Below are 15,758 nucleotides of genomic sequence, written 5' to 3'. Positions count from 1 at the left end.
CATGTTTAATCAACATGTCAGCTGTCAAGTTGCTTACACTTGTGTCAGTGACACAGCACTTAAATGTACCATTGTGATTGTATTCTGTGTAACTGAAAAAATCTGTTAAATTTTGCTTAGCACTACTCACAAGAGATGGCTAGTGGTCAGAATAACAGCTAATAATAATATTTATATGTAATGTTCTTTTACGTTAACCGACCCAAAAAGTGACTTTACAGATCTGTGTTTGGGTTTTGTTTTTTTGTTTTTTTTAAACCCCTAGTATTAAAAATTTTATTGTTTCTGTGTTTCTTCAAAAAATGCAACAAATTCCTAGATTGCAATTGCAAGTAATTGCCTCACACAGAGGAAGTCACTTTGGTGTGAAAATGGTTTCTGCAACAAACAATGTAAGAGAGATAACCATTAAAGAAAAAGTTTTAAAAAGTAATCTAATTTTTAAAAAAAAGTGCTTTGTAACAGTTAGACCAAAGAGCCAATTAAACCACTTCACAGATAGACTTGACAGAACCAATTTAACTTTTTTTTTAACTGTTTTTACTAACCCAAGCTAAGAAGCACTAGTTGTAAATGTATCTTAGATTAGCTTAACTTACTGTAGCTCAGAAATAACAACTAAAGTAACTAAACTAAATCCACTAATAGTCAACTCACACTCAAATTTAATCTTTGGTCATCTGTGTACTTAAAAAGAATGGAAAACAAATTAAAGATACAATTTTATAGCCCTAGCCTATGAGCTTTGTAGCATTTGGACAAAGGTTGCTTGCGTGTTTTTGCTAAGCTAAGGTAACTTGCTGCTGATTGTACCTTTAGGACACAAATGATATATATATTTCCTAAAATGTCAAACAAAAGACAGCATTCTCTGAGGTTTTTGAAAAAAGTGCAATTAAAATATAGCATCACAGCATAAACACAAAAGCAGTATTGTTAGCATATTCTTTCCTGTCTCCGTCCAGCATTTCCCATCAAGCGCCAGTATGTGTGGCTGCAGTGCACACTGGTAACACCCTTGTAATAGAAAGGTTACATGCTTTATCTGCAGTGTTTTTAAATTAGACACCTCCATGTGATGACAAAGTGAAACCTATGATTAGCTCTTAGTTCTGTAATACAGTTCCACGGCGTCATGGTAATGATATCTTCTGCTAGGAAAACAGTGTTTTGTTGTCATAGTGAGGGTTTAGTACTGCAAATCAGGACTCAGAGCAGTTCAGGTTGCTTGTGAAATCTTCACATTCGTGTGTAAGGGGAATAGTAAGGTGGGTCAGCTAGTACACTAATTAAACCAGTTGTGATCTGATCAATCTAATCAATAGTTTCGCTAAGAAACTGCACAAGTTAATGACACTGTGTATATGAGTTTTTGTTTTGCTATCTGGATCCTCAGTTCAAATAGGAAGACATTTTTATGCAACCCCCGAGGGTATTAAAAAGAAATCTTTAAAATTCAAAGACACTAGTCAAAGATCATTGAAACGGAAATAATCATGTGTAAATACAGTTTGCCTTCCCACACCCCTGTGTTTGGATTGAGATGTGTCCATAAAGTACAGCTTTTCTACACATTTAAATATTCAATGTTATGCAAAGCTTTTTTTTTTTGTTTTAATTGCCGTGTACATGCGTCTTATCTGCCTTGACTGAGTACATTTGATATAAAAAGATGAAGAAATCCAACCTTATTGAAGGCGTTGCATTTTGCTTTACTCTGGCTTGCTCCTTATCCGCTCATTGAAGTTATGACATGTTCCTGCCTCAGCATGGTAAAATAAATCAGGACTGCTGTTGGACTAGAACCAGTTTTATCTGCCACCTGGAATAAACTGTGAAAGATAAATTAAGAGCGGGGAAAAAACAATGAATCCAACTTATCAATAAACAAGTTGAATAAAGGAATCCAATAAAAAAAGGAATATGCATTTTTTTGTGGTTTTCTTTAAGAATATGAGTGTTGAAATGGTGCTGATGGTGGTGTTTTATAGCTACACACTAAGAAGGGCAAATTTTTCCCTTTTCCCATCCTTCGCGTACTCAATCTGCACCTAACATGTTTCATGTAAACTTCCCAGGCTGCTCATACTCATATGTAAGGCTTTTCATCTTACAATTTCACTGAAATTTACTTGCTTATTTTCTTTAGTTGTTATGAATATATCAGTGACACCTTCTGCTTGCTGCAGCCTACAGTCTGCATGGCTTATTTTTTTGTCGGGCCATTAATTTTTAGAAAATGTGTCAGGAAAAGCTGCACAGCTGTCTCCCAGGCCCGTGCCCCCTGCTGGACCATTCAGCCTCATATGTGCTGTATTAATGTTCAAGGCCCTTTGTCTGATAAAAAGAGAGGTAATAGGATAAAGCCTATTAAGAATGATGAAGATTTATTTAGGGAGGTTAGAGGCAATGTAATCTGTAGTAATGTGGCTTTATTTTTAACATATTGAAATACTATGACAACAAGGAAAAGCATGAAACAAACATAAGAAAAACCATGATTATGATTTAACACTCAAAAAGGAGTAGAAGGACGGCAACTGCCCCCTTGCTGCTATATATATTATTGCTGTCAATAGATTAAAAAAAATAACTAATTAATCTCACAATTTTCTGTAAATAATTGCGAGTAATTGCTTACTTGATCTATCCTGGTTGTACTTACAGTTTTCAGCAATATATTAAAGCTTGTAACTGACATTTATGCAATATAATGAAGTTGTCAGAAGAATGTGAGTCTCCGGCATGTTTGTCACAAATGGAAATAAGGGAAGTTGTTGTGTTTGTTAAAGCGTAGAATCAAATAAAAAGAGTTATGTATGCATTGCATTGCTAAAAGATTAATAAAAAATCATAATCATAACAAGTGCCATAGATCATTAGAGGAGAACTGCCGTTAATAAGTGTGGCTGACAAATATCTTTCATTAAGGTTGCCAATGAGAGCATAGTGTCAGAGGTAGTGCAGGGCGGGCGTTTAGACGAAGGCAGTTAGAGGCTGAGCGAGTCTCCTCGCCACCGGCTTAAACTAGTCTCAACATCACCTAACAAGGTAATACCCGTAGGGATTAAGGGACTCTGACCCGAAGGATGGAGAGCCGGTCCAGACCACCTGTACAGGAGTAACTGGGATCTAACAGCTTGGCGTCCCTGGGTGGGCTCGAGAGGAGAATCGAGTCCACTAACAAAGAAGCAGCGGAAGGAGCACCACTGACAGCTGTTGAAACGACCAAGAGGGGCAGTGAGGACCAGCCTGCAGAGAAGGTGTGCAGCTGACAGGACGTCGACCCGAGCACCAGGCAGAGAGCTACTGCCACAGAGGAGGTGTGCAGTGGAGGGGACATCCGCCCGAGCATTGAATCAAGACGACCAACTCTGAGGAGGGAAATCGTCAGGAGTAATGCAACGTCGAAGGAGGATTGACCAAACTCCAGAGGACAGCGTAGAGCAACCAGGCAGCTGAACAATCATCCCTGACTCAGCGCGCGAAGAGAGGCTTTGAAAGGTGAGCAACTCAAGATGACAAAGACTATAGACCAAGAACTCTAAGGAGAACGGAGAAAAAGAAGCAGACCCTCGAGGAAGGAGGGAGCTCTCCCTCATCACTGGGCGAAGGATAAAGTCCAGAGGCCACAGGAGGGACAGAGGGAACCCACAAGCAACTCTGCAGAGTGATACCCTACAGAAATGGCTTTAACTCTTGGCACGAGTCAGTCCGGGCGCACCTTAAAGGGATGAATGAAGAAACGGACACTGAGACCCTGAGTGAGAAAATTGAGGAACCAATAAAACGAGGAGAGAAGTTTTATTCACCCAAGACCTACGATAAAGAGATGGTGGTGGTGATATCCAGTCCAAAAGAGACGAAAAGCAAAGAAAATATCTGCAGTTGGATAAGGTGGTGGAACGTAACATTGAAGGCAGCCTATCACTTTGCTCAGCAAATCTTAGAGAAAATGAAAAGAAACTTATCGGACGAAGAAGAAGAAGAAGAAGAAGAAGAAGAAGAAGAAGAAGAAGAAGAAGAAGAAGAAGAAGATTTGGAGCCGGCTATCCATCACCCTACACCTAAGGAAGAACAACGAGGGAGACGCAAGAGTTTCCAGAATTTAAGAAACTGAAGAACCTGGTTCGGGAACAAAATGAAGAGGAAAGTATAACCGAGTACTTAAGAGAGGTATGGCCTCTGGTAGAGAGCTGCACCAGTAACGACAGCGCCAGGAGGTTGTGGCTCACACACCTGACTTCCCAGCCCTTGAATGCAAGGGAGCCAGCAGTCAAACATTATCAAAGATTGGTGCTGGAAGACTTGGATGATGAGGAGTTCCTGATCGCACGCGGCAGAGCTGGACTGGAGAATGGACAGACACTCTCACAGGTATGGCACATGCTGAAGGGTTCCATCCCCCCGAAGAGGTATGTTAAGACCCTACGAGCCATCACTGTAGGGAGAAGAGGAGAGGTAACCTTTGTAAGGATGACAGCTGACATGACCTCTACCCGAGAATTGGAAGTTGAGGTGAAAAAGTACGACTTGGAGCAGAATTTCTATGACGGGAAAAGGAAGAGAGGGACTAAACAGCCTGTCAAAGCAGAAAAGCCAACACCTAGACCAGCCACTCCTGGACCGACCAGAAGACCGCCTAAGAGATCACAGGTCAGCCCATCAAAACCACCTGAGTCAGGGCCACGAGCGGCGCCTGCAAAGAAAGGGGGTATTTGCCCCCAGAAGAATACAGCAAACTCACATCAGAACAACGAGACGCTCTCCGGGAAGCCCACTGGGTGACGTCTGGAGGGCCAAGCAAATGACGTCTCTAGAGGCGCGGGTGACCCTGGACAATGCCTACTGGGTCGGAGATGAAATCTACACGTTAGTGGATGGATCTCCATACCTGGTAGACACCGGGGCAGAGGTGTCAATGACCCGCAAAAGCCTCAAGAGAAAACGACACCTGACTGTACAGTTTGCGAATGGATTTGAGAGTGCCAAGGGAAAGGCAGTGGCCCATACAGATCTTTGGAAAAAGATCGCTGAACTAAGGATGAGTATAGACTTGAAAGTAGCCCACCAAAGAGCCCACGTCAAGGAGGGGGCTCATTGGAGAGGAAACAACGAAGTGGATCGCTTCGTGCAACAAAGGAAAATAGCCTTTGTTGGGATTGAGAGCCCTGCGACAGACTGGCGACCTCTCCAGGGTGTACCCCGCCTCTCGCCCTATGACTGCTGGGATTGGCTCCAGCACCCCCCGCACCCCCCTGAAAAGGATAAGTGGTAGCGAATGGATGGTTGGATGGATGGATGGGATTGAGAAGTGGGACAAGACACCCAAGGGGTCCTGGTTGGGTGATGATGACTGGTGCGGTCTTCCCGAAGAGCGACCGAGCCATAAGCCCCGGAAATACACGCCCACCAGGGCCCACTGGGTCAACAAGCCCAGTGCATACTAGTTCAGAAGAGGAGCAGCAATTGGTTGATCAAATAGCAGAAGCCCAGCAAGAAGAACTGATGGAGTATGACTCTGTTTCATCAGGATCCCTGACAGATACTCCAACTGTGGAAGAGATGACAGTCCTAGATTCCTGGGAACTAGGCCTCACTCCATCCCCTGAGTTCCCTCAACTGATTCCACCATTTGGAAGTGATGACGATATTCTGACCCTGACAGTCCCGAACGACGATCTGCTACATGAGTTGTGAGGGGGTGTCAGAAGAATGTGAGAGTCTCCGGCATGTTTGTCACAAATGGAAAAATCTAACAAAGTAAATGCAGAATAAACACAAAGAATGTATGCTTAAATTCAAAGAGAATTTGAATAGTTTTCAGCAATCTTTTAGCACAGGTTCAGTCCTGTGAAATACAACTTTTTAAAACTCTCATATACTAATAGGTAAGTATACACTAATATATATAATATACATATATACTAATATATATGTTCCTTCTTCCTGATGTTGCTGTCATTCGGAACTACTACTTCTATCACCATGGCCGTCTTCTTCTGTTTGCCTTCCACCAATATGTCCGGTTGGTTAGCCATCACCATTTTGTCCGTCTGTATCTGGAAGTCCCACAGGATCTTAGCTCAGTCATCCTCCACCCAAAATAGGAGTTGTCTCCTATTTTGACCTCTTGACTTCCAGGCCATACTCGGCACAGATGTTTTTATATATACTATGACGGCCACTTCTATTACAGTCAAAAATTGACCTACAGTGGGGCCTACTGGGGGCCAAAATAATGCCATCCACAGTAATCTGTTAGCTTCAGCTTTGCGTGAATGTAAAGGTAGAATTTTTTTTATAATTTTTCAGTTATGAATGAATCTACAGAGCTCTGGGGAACTCCATGGCTACATTTTGAGAAAGACTCATTCATGGCCAAACTGAGAAGGCTTTTCAAAGAAGCAAGGGGGATTTCCTTTAATCTCAATCTCAAAATCCTGTGATGATGCATTACTGAGTCATAAAATAATACAAGACTAGATGAAACCTCAATATGAGGCTATAAGAGGCTGCTAACGTTAACTCGTTGTATAAACTGCTGGAACAATCTGACCACACTGTATACCTCCACATTTTAGTTTTTCTCTACTTGCTATATCCATTTCTGTTTTTACTTTTTGTTTCTGGACTTTGAAAAACCTCCCCAGACACCCAACAGACACCTCCAAAACCTGAATAAAGGGGGGTTTGTGTGGTGAGCACATGTTGAAAGTTAATAGGCTAAAGGAGTTAAAGTCTGGTTACTCTGAGATTAGAGCTAGTTTGATCAATTCAGTCTCTAAATTTAAGTTTGCCATGTTTCTTTTTCACTGCACATTATTGTCGTTGATGTGTTACAAAGCAAATCTTGATTTTAGTCCTCAAAGGTGGTGCTGTGAAATATTAACTTGTGCAAGACTCCTGGGGATTCTTTCTTGAAGTCATTTTAGATTAATAATTCGTTTCATTTTATGGTGTCCTCTAATGCGTTGCGATGTTACAGAATACACTCACACACCCAACACACATCCGACTGCCCATGCAGAGATGTTACCACTACAACTTGCGGATATAACTTAGCCTCTGGTTTTCCCCAAAATTCCAGTCCACCACCGCTTTCCTTTATTCCACCCCCCCCACCCACACACACAATCATCTAAACATATCACCATTTGTCCCAAGCCTCTTTTGCACTTTGTCTTGAATGCTTCCATTTCTTTAAATGGTCTTTAGCTGAAGACAGAAGACAGGAATCAAACATTTGAGGTACTTCTTTGCATGTTTGGTGTATTTTGCAAATGGTATGTTTTTTCAACAGGTTCTCCCCCTAAGGGTAATATTTTACGCTACGTGACAAATCTTCAACTTTTTACGCTTTCGGGTACCCAACACGTTCCTAAATGACGACTTCGGAAAAATCAGAAAACATGAGAACCGCTTGGACTCAGTCTACACATGTTTGTTCATTTTATTAAAATAGCTTTGGAAAACACTATTTTATGTCATTTCAGTGCTGGTTAACGTTAGGAATAGGGTTATGGTTAGGGTTAGGGTTAGGGATAAGTTTAGGGCTGGAATACATGGTTGTAACGTGTATTACCGCGGGACCGTCATTCCACTGGAATTCATCCATAACCTAGCGCGTACCATATGAACGCGGAAGGTGACAAACACCCCGGGAGCACACGGGCTGTTTTTTTAATTACAAGCAGCGTTGGTCAAGTCACTTAAAAAAAGTAATTTGTTACTAATTACTAATTACTTATCCAAGAAAGTATTCTTGTTACTTTATTGATTACTTGTTTTCAAAAGTAATTAGTAACTTTATTAATTTAATTTTTTACTTGAGTTTTCTTCCCACGCATAGTGCACAGCGGATACTAATGATTTTGTCACTTTTTACGGAATCAAACTCAAAGTAATGCCAGTTTTTCAACGTTTTAAACGTCGTGCTCACTCCCGGACTCCATAGTATCCATTGTTGTTCTACACCATTTTAAATCTAGACACGTCTGTTGCTGCCATGGATGTAGCACACTCGTACGTCATTGTCATGAGACACTCTCACAAACAAAATCACAGTTTAGTAACATAGAGTGCTTACGGGGAAAGTAACAGTAATCTAATTACTTTTTTGCAACAGTAATCCCTCACTTTACTCGTTACTTAAAAAAACTAATTGTATTATGAATTACTGCCCATCTCTGATTACAAGTATACCAGATAACTGTTAAAACCTTCATGTTTGCAGTTAGGGCAAGGAATCATATTACAAAGTACAACTGAAAGTTCAATATTGCATTCCTTGCTAAGGATGTCGCATTTATGTATATTAAGGTCATGTGATAATAAGAATAGTGTCTTTCTTGCTATTTATTTCTCTTCCCACTTTATTGATTAGGTCCAGTTAGTCTCCTGGGTTTGTAAATGCAAAAGTCTTGAAATATGCATGACCGTACGGGGTTGACTGCAGCTCGGGAAGTAGAGGAGTAGATGTAGTGACATCTACTAAGCCTTCAGTCTGCATGTCTATATCCTTGGGTAAGATACTACCCCAAACTGCTCTCCAATGCCTTCATCAGAGCATGAATGTGTGTAAATATTAGATAAAAAGCACGTTAGAAAAAGCATAGAAAAAGGTGCTTATGTAAAGATCCAGTCCATTTAACATGACAGAGTCATGCCACTTTAATTCCTTCCAGTGGGAAGAAAGCTTTTAAAACCTTTAAAGGCATGTGAAGAAAAAAAGAATAGGAAAAGCTATGAAAGAAAATACATTTCTACTCTGTGTGTGTTTAATTTTTTATGTTAATACAGGGCAGTATGCGCACTCATATGCACAGTGCATACAGACACTCATGCACAGTGCCCTTGCCTGAGCTCTGTCCTTCTAAATGCACAAGGGAGAAAGAAGAATGGGACAAGCCCAGTGAGGGGCCTTTGGGACATGCAAGCGCAAACACATTTCCACCACAGGCCCCTGATGTCAGGTCCGATTACATCCAGCATAAGGTCCTTGGGGCAATTAGGGCACATGGCTCTATCCCAAAAAGATTGTCATCCTTATTCTTTGTCGATATGTCTATATGTCCACACAACGGGTGGCTCTTGCTAACATTACGGACCAAAAATAAATAAGTTGACATTACAGGCCAAAAAAAACTATAAAGAAATAAGGGACACATGTGGAGCAAAGTACAGGAATATTTTAGTTAGACTGAAAGTTGATGGTACTGACATCCTTCCACACACACACAGACACACAAAATACACAAACAGGATGCGGTTGAATTTTTCCCCTTTTCTGTGTTTATTTAATGAATGCCTTTGCATCTCAGAAACATTTTTTGTGAAATAAAATTGTTTTTCTTCTTACAAAAGCAACCAATGCTAATGAGACAAAGAAAAGATCTCAACTGTGTCATCTATCCATCTCTTCCTGGTGGCATGCCATTTACCCCTCCAACTAATCCATAATGGATCATATAGCCAAGTTTACGGGGGAAATAGAGGGGGTTTCAGAAAGCCTCTGGGATGCTTTCCAAGGCACAGAATATAATTTGGAGATGGCCCATGTGGTTTATGTGAATGGACTACAGGAAAATTAGATTTATGGGCTGCAGGACAACTTGAGCCACTTTGGTAATAAGCTGATTAAGCAGACTGTAATTCTGGGGCCATAATTCAAACCCAGAAGGTCTAATAAGGGTGTAGTGCATTTAGCAAATGCACAAATAAAATAATTAAGGCTTCTCTAAATGATTCTTAGGATAATGTTAAGGTAAAACGTCTGGTTTCCAGACATTTTAAACATGTTTCTCTAGTTTCACTTCCAAATTGGTTCCACATCTCCCCGCTGACCTCAGTAACTACTTTTATGAGAAACTTTTATTACCTAATATGGTTTCTGAAAGAAAAAATAATCCAATTTGGGCAATGTTGACTTAAGCAGTATATAGTTTGGGATCGTAAGTAAATATTCAAAGAACTTATTCCTACAATGTAAAGTGACAGCAGATAAGCTCACTGCCTTGCATTTAAGGAGTATTATAATGGTTGACCAGGTTAGCAAAAACAGAAATTATACTGCACTACATCACATTTAATTTTTCCTCATAACCTAGCAGCAAGTATCAACATGGTAAAGGCACTAATTACTGTATTAAACTTAGACAAAAGGCTTTTTATTGTCATTGTGCAGTTTCTTGCCCAGCGAAATTGGGTAGCTGGACCACAAAGGTGCAAAAGTAAGAAGAGAAAACAATATACAACGAGGGAAAAATAATAATAAATAAATAGAAAGCAATATATATGTATACACATACAGTGGCTTGCAAAAGAATTCGGGCCCCTTGAACTTTCCCACATTTTGTCACGTTACAGTCACAAACATGAATCAATTTTATTGGAATTCCACGTGAAAGACCAATACAAAGTGGTGTACATGTGAGAAGTGGAACGAAAATCATACATGATTCCAAACATTTTTTACAAATAAATAACTGAAAACTGGGGTGTGCGTAATTATTCAGCCCCCTTTGGTCTGAGTGCAGTCAGTTGCCCATAGACATTGCCTGATGAGTGCTAATGACTAAACAGAGTGCACCTGTGTGTAATCTAATGTCAGTACAAATACAGCTGCTCTGTGATGGCCTCAGAGGTCGTCTAAGGGAGCAACAACACCATGAAGTCCAAAGAACACACCAGACAGGTCAGGGATAAAGTTATTGAGAAATTTAAAGCAGGCTTAGGCTACAAAAAGATTTCCCAAGCTTTAAACATCCCGCGGAGCACTGTTCAAGAGATCATTCAGAAATGGAAAGAGTATGGCACAACTGTAAACCTACCAAGACAATTCCGTCCACCTAAACTCACAGGCCGAACAAGGAGAACACCAATCAGAAATGCAGCCAAGAGGCCCATGGTGACTCTGGACGAGCTGCAGAGATCTACAGCTCAGGTGGGGGAATCTGTCCATAGGACAACTATTAGTCGTGCACTGCACAAAATTGGCCTTTATGGAAGAGTGGCAAGAAGAAAGCCATTGTTAACTTCCCTGTTAACCAGGGTTACACAAGGAACGATGGTGTGTTGTTTTTTTTGTTTTGTTTTTTTGTTTTTTTGATGATTGTACTTTAAAATTTGATTAACGGATTCTTTCAACTAAGGGTCTTCAGTAAGGTGAAGGCCTGCCTCCCGAGTCCCAGCACATAATTCTGAGAGAGTAATTCACATTTTTATTGCCTCTATAGACTATTGTAATTGTTTGGCTTTGATGAGTTGTTACTTTTGTCTTCGTGCTGTAAAGAATGTAGCAACACGTCTTTTAAGAAAAAAAAGAAACACTGTGATCACATTGCACCTGATAATGGCCTACTTACACTGGCTTCCAATCAGTTTCAGGATCAACTGGTTTAAAATTTCATTACTTGTTTTTAAGAGTCTCAGTTATTTGGTGACACCTTACCTAACTCCATTTGTACAAACCTACACTCTTAAAAGAGAACTGAGGTCAACAAACCAACTCTTGAATATTCCTAAATCCAGGCTCAAAAGCAGAGATAATAGACCAGGGTACCCTGTGTGTGGGGTTTTTTTCTTTTGTTTTAAATTATAAGTCTAATTTGGTGTGTGTGTGATACTGTGTATTGTACAGTACATTAAATGCACAATGGAAATAAACTGACCTAACCTGACAGAAAATCCCAAGCTAAGACAATGAGTGTTTTTGGATACATGTTAGAGCATTTAAAAAACCCAGTTTCTTCTTGTTGACACACACACCTCTCGTTCACACACAAACAGCAATTTTAGCCAGAAATAGGTCATTTTCAGGGAAAAAAATGGAATGGTTTTGCTGCGAGCTAAAGTATATTATCAAAGTAAATTACACTGTTTAGACTACAAGCCTTTTCTTTGCACTTGGCATGTGTTTGCAGACCACTTGATGAAAATTTGCTTCAATCCACTGAAACTACATGATATTCTTTCGACTTTAGTTTGGTATGAGCAGGAAATTCTTTATTAAAGTATCCCAGTTCTTGTGTCAGTGCCAGTGAAGTTAATAACTGGGTCGCAGGGCTGCTCTGATGGCTCGGCTAGAAAAAGCATGGACTACGTAACTCAATACCCTTGTCTTAAATATGACCTTAGTCCTGTGTCATCTCCTCCATCTCTCCGCTCTCCTGTGTTCATCTAATTAACAGAAGAGTGCTATCTAAAGAAAAGAGGATTTTAGATTATATCTGTGGATATGTGAGAACTCAACACAGACCTTGATGTTAAATCTCCACAAGTGTGGTATTTTGATTTGCTACCAAATAAGGCTTTTCTTAATGCTAGACTGTAACTTGCAACCTGAACAGGCAGTTCAGGTTGCAAGGTATTAAGTCATAATAACAAGTGTGACATTTGCTGAATCATTATAATTCTGAACTTGCCATGACATCCTACTGGGTGATTTCCACACATGAATCACCCAGTGAACACACACTGTACCTTTCTTTATAGCACAAAGATGAAAGGATGAGGAAAAGTAATCTTAAGATTGTGATGGCCCTCCAGATTTCCAACCTTTGATATCTACAGCCGGAAGCTAGTAAAGACCTGCAGGGAGGAAACTGACATCATCAGTTTCCTTGCTACTCATCTGTAACCCAAAAGCTAGATGCCTGAAACAAAACTTTACACGTACGTGTGTGTGTACATACAATAAATGATCAGCATGCATACAGTTTTGATCCAGTGATTAATCACTTTGAACTCTACCAGTCTCCTACTCAAATTACTGTTGTTTAAAATTCAATCACAGTTGTCGACAGAGAACCTTAGACACCCACACGAGCAGCTGTGAGTCATAGCGTTGAAGCTGGAAGGCATACAGGCAGAGTTTGGAGAATAATAGCGAGTAGGTGGGAGAGGAGGCAGGGGGTCTTTGGCTGCCGAAGAGCTTTTTTTTTTTTTTTCATAATTCATTGGTTTCTCCCTTCTTCCCACTTTTTCTCCTCTCTTGCCATCTTCTATGGGAGGAGCTTGGGGAACACAAGCATGCTCATGCATGTGTTTGTGTGTGCAAGGCTGAGATCCAACCAGGTCTGGGATATTTATAGCTCTCATTAGCCACATCCCACTAGAGCCAGGGTCACAGCGCAGTGAGTTGAAGACAAAAGGACTGCATTTGTCTCACACCAGCAAAGCGCAAACACTCTGCAGTGCACTGCATACACCAAGAGACCTGATATGACCCAGCTACAGACAGAGGAACAAAATGTACAACAACACATTTTCACATTTGAATAGAGCTTCTTTCTGGCAGATAATAAGAAGCTTCTCCAAAACCCATATTTTAAGCCCTTTTGGCATGTTGGAATGTACTTAGAAACACACTGTCTTGGCTAGATGTCCACTCAATCTGTCTGCTTGAGAGATCCCAGCATGCCCTGGTGCAGCAGGTGGCCAGTGGGCGTAGGGACTGGATGGGGGAGCCTGCTATGCTTAATAGAAAAATGTAAATAAATAAGTAAAAAGATAACGAAGAACAGAACCAAAAAAAATCAAACTGAGGTGTTCATACGCACAATCAGGAGGTAAATCCTTTTTGAAACTGACACAAAGCGTGCTGATTATATCGCTGTGCTTTGGGACTGAATGATGGAGATATTCTCCTGCATGGTTCACTCTGTTGGCATGGCAACAAGTATCAAATCGGACAGAACAAGCCTTGTCCACTCGGTATATTTTGGTTCTGGGACAATAAAGAAAAGAAGAAGCTATTTTCAGCTGCTCCCTCTTTTACAAGGCATCACCACAGCTGGAAGTTTTGATTGTCTTCCAGTGGATGCCCTTCCTGACCCAAACACAGAGCGATAATGTGTTTGGGTCCATATAAAAACCAGGAATCTTTCAGTTGTTAGGTGAATTTGTACATTGATTCTTACACTGATTCTGGCACCATAAATGGTTTATGGTCTGGTCTGTGCAGAAAAAAATCTCAACATAGGATTCAGATGTTAATCACTTTCTTTCACTCAGAAATGTCAGCACTCCATTTTCAGTCTGTAGTCCATAAATGTCTATAAAATTATTTGAATATGCTGATCAATTTTTTCAAAGGGAAAAAGAAAAAAAGATTACAAAGGATTTTTTTTTTTTTTTAAATCTCTAGGCATCAAATCATTAACAGTCTCCTTACAGCCAGATGGTTGTGATGCTGCTTGTTTCTGTGTTAAAGACAGAAAGACAGTCCTACAGTCTGTGTTTCTGCGTTAAGCCAAAGAAAATGGATGGATAATAAATTAAAAACATAAAATTAGAAGTTTAGAGTGACGCTAGCTGTTCTTGCTGTGCATTTGGAATCTCTTCCTGCAGCAAATGTCATGAATAACGAGCTGACATTCGCATGTGTATTTCCTGTTGTTACATGTTTAGTGACCTCAGGCTCACCTTAACATTTGTAGACACAACAAAAGATGGGATTCTACCTGCCCTTTGTCCTAACAAAGAAGTGTGATTTAAAACAAATCTATGATTGAGCTCTATGAACACATAACATATCAAATATTTTGTCTTAGCTTAGCCCTTTAAAATCCAAATGTATCATATCTGATGCATGAGTTTTTGTAAATTTTTGAGATTTCTGCATCATCAGTGTAATTTTTTTTATCTTCTGAAAAATTGAAATGATGAATGACATTACTTGTTTCATCTGTTTTTCTTTTCTTTTTCAAAGAGCCTGACAGGTGTCATAACTTAATACCCTGGCTGTCAATAATTATGTAACCTAAATCATTCATAATGTTGCCACCAGCATCGTACACGCTCCTTCGCTTCATGTTTTTTGTCTTGCTCGCCGACACTGCTGCGCAGTCGTTACATTTGTTGTTTGGGCCACAGAGGGTAGCACCACCTCACACTTGTGCGTTAATCATGCTCCTTGTCCTGGAAAATTACCATAAATCTTTCAGAGATGCAAAACAGCTTTTCCAGACATGCCAGCTGGTATAGCCTATAATCAGATCATTTGAACAAGGGCATCTAAATGAGAATGGGAGATTTGTGTGATGGAAGTTGTGGGGGCTTATGGGAACAAGGAAGCAAATCAGCAAAGTGAGCTCTTAGTGAATTGGATTACAACCATGAGATCAAGTTTATTTTCTGGCATCATTCCAGTGAAGGGAGTTGCTGTCTCAAGGACATCAAGCGTCAACGTCTTGCAAGCTGCTAGAAAATCTAGGATGCTTAAAGTCAGCAGATTCCTGGACACGCACATATAAGTCACATTTAAAAGATGCAACTTTATCAAGCAAATATTTGTGAGTGGGAGATATGGGAGTGTGTTTTTTTTTTTTAAGAGCGAATTTAGCCAAGTAGCATGCCGCTTTCATTTCATCTGCCCATCCCTCACTCACTCCCTCTGGAGAGCCACCGCACTGCAGAGGAAACCTGAACTGTGTGGCTGGCTCTTGTGAATATCACAGACAGCTTTGACCCATCCTCACATAAAAACCGCACTTATCATACAAAGTGTGTTTTATCAAAATACTTCCCTTAATGTGATTACTGAGAAAAAAGAAGAAATTATTGGTTACTCAGATTGTCTTATTTAAAGGTCTAATAGACATGACATTTTCTCCTTAAAAGCATTTTCTTATAAGTATACTTTTTGTTGTTTTTGTTTTTTAAATATTGTAATTTTTTTCAAAAGCAATTGCTTACAGGGAGGAGGTCAGCGCCCTGACCCACTGGTGTCAAGACAACCATCTCACCCTCAACGT

The sequence above is a fragment of the Haplochromis burtoni genome, unplaced genomic scaffold (assembly GCF_018398535.1).
Source record: "Haplochromis burtoni strain Fernald_Lab_line unplaced genomic scaffold, NCSU_Asbu1 Contig_131, whole genome shotgun sequence".
Lineage (NCBI taxonomy): Eukaryota > Metazoa > Chordata > Actinopteri > Cichliformes > Cichlidae > Haplochromis > Haplochromis burtoni.
The sequence above is the reverse complement of the archived record's forward strand: the minus strand, read 5'-3'. Positions refer to the sequence as shown.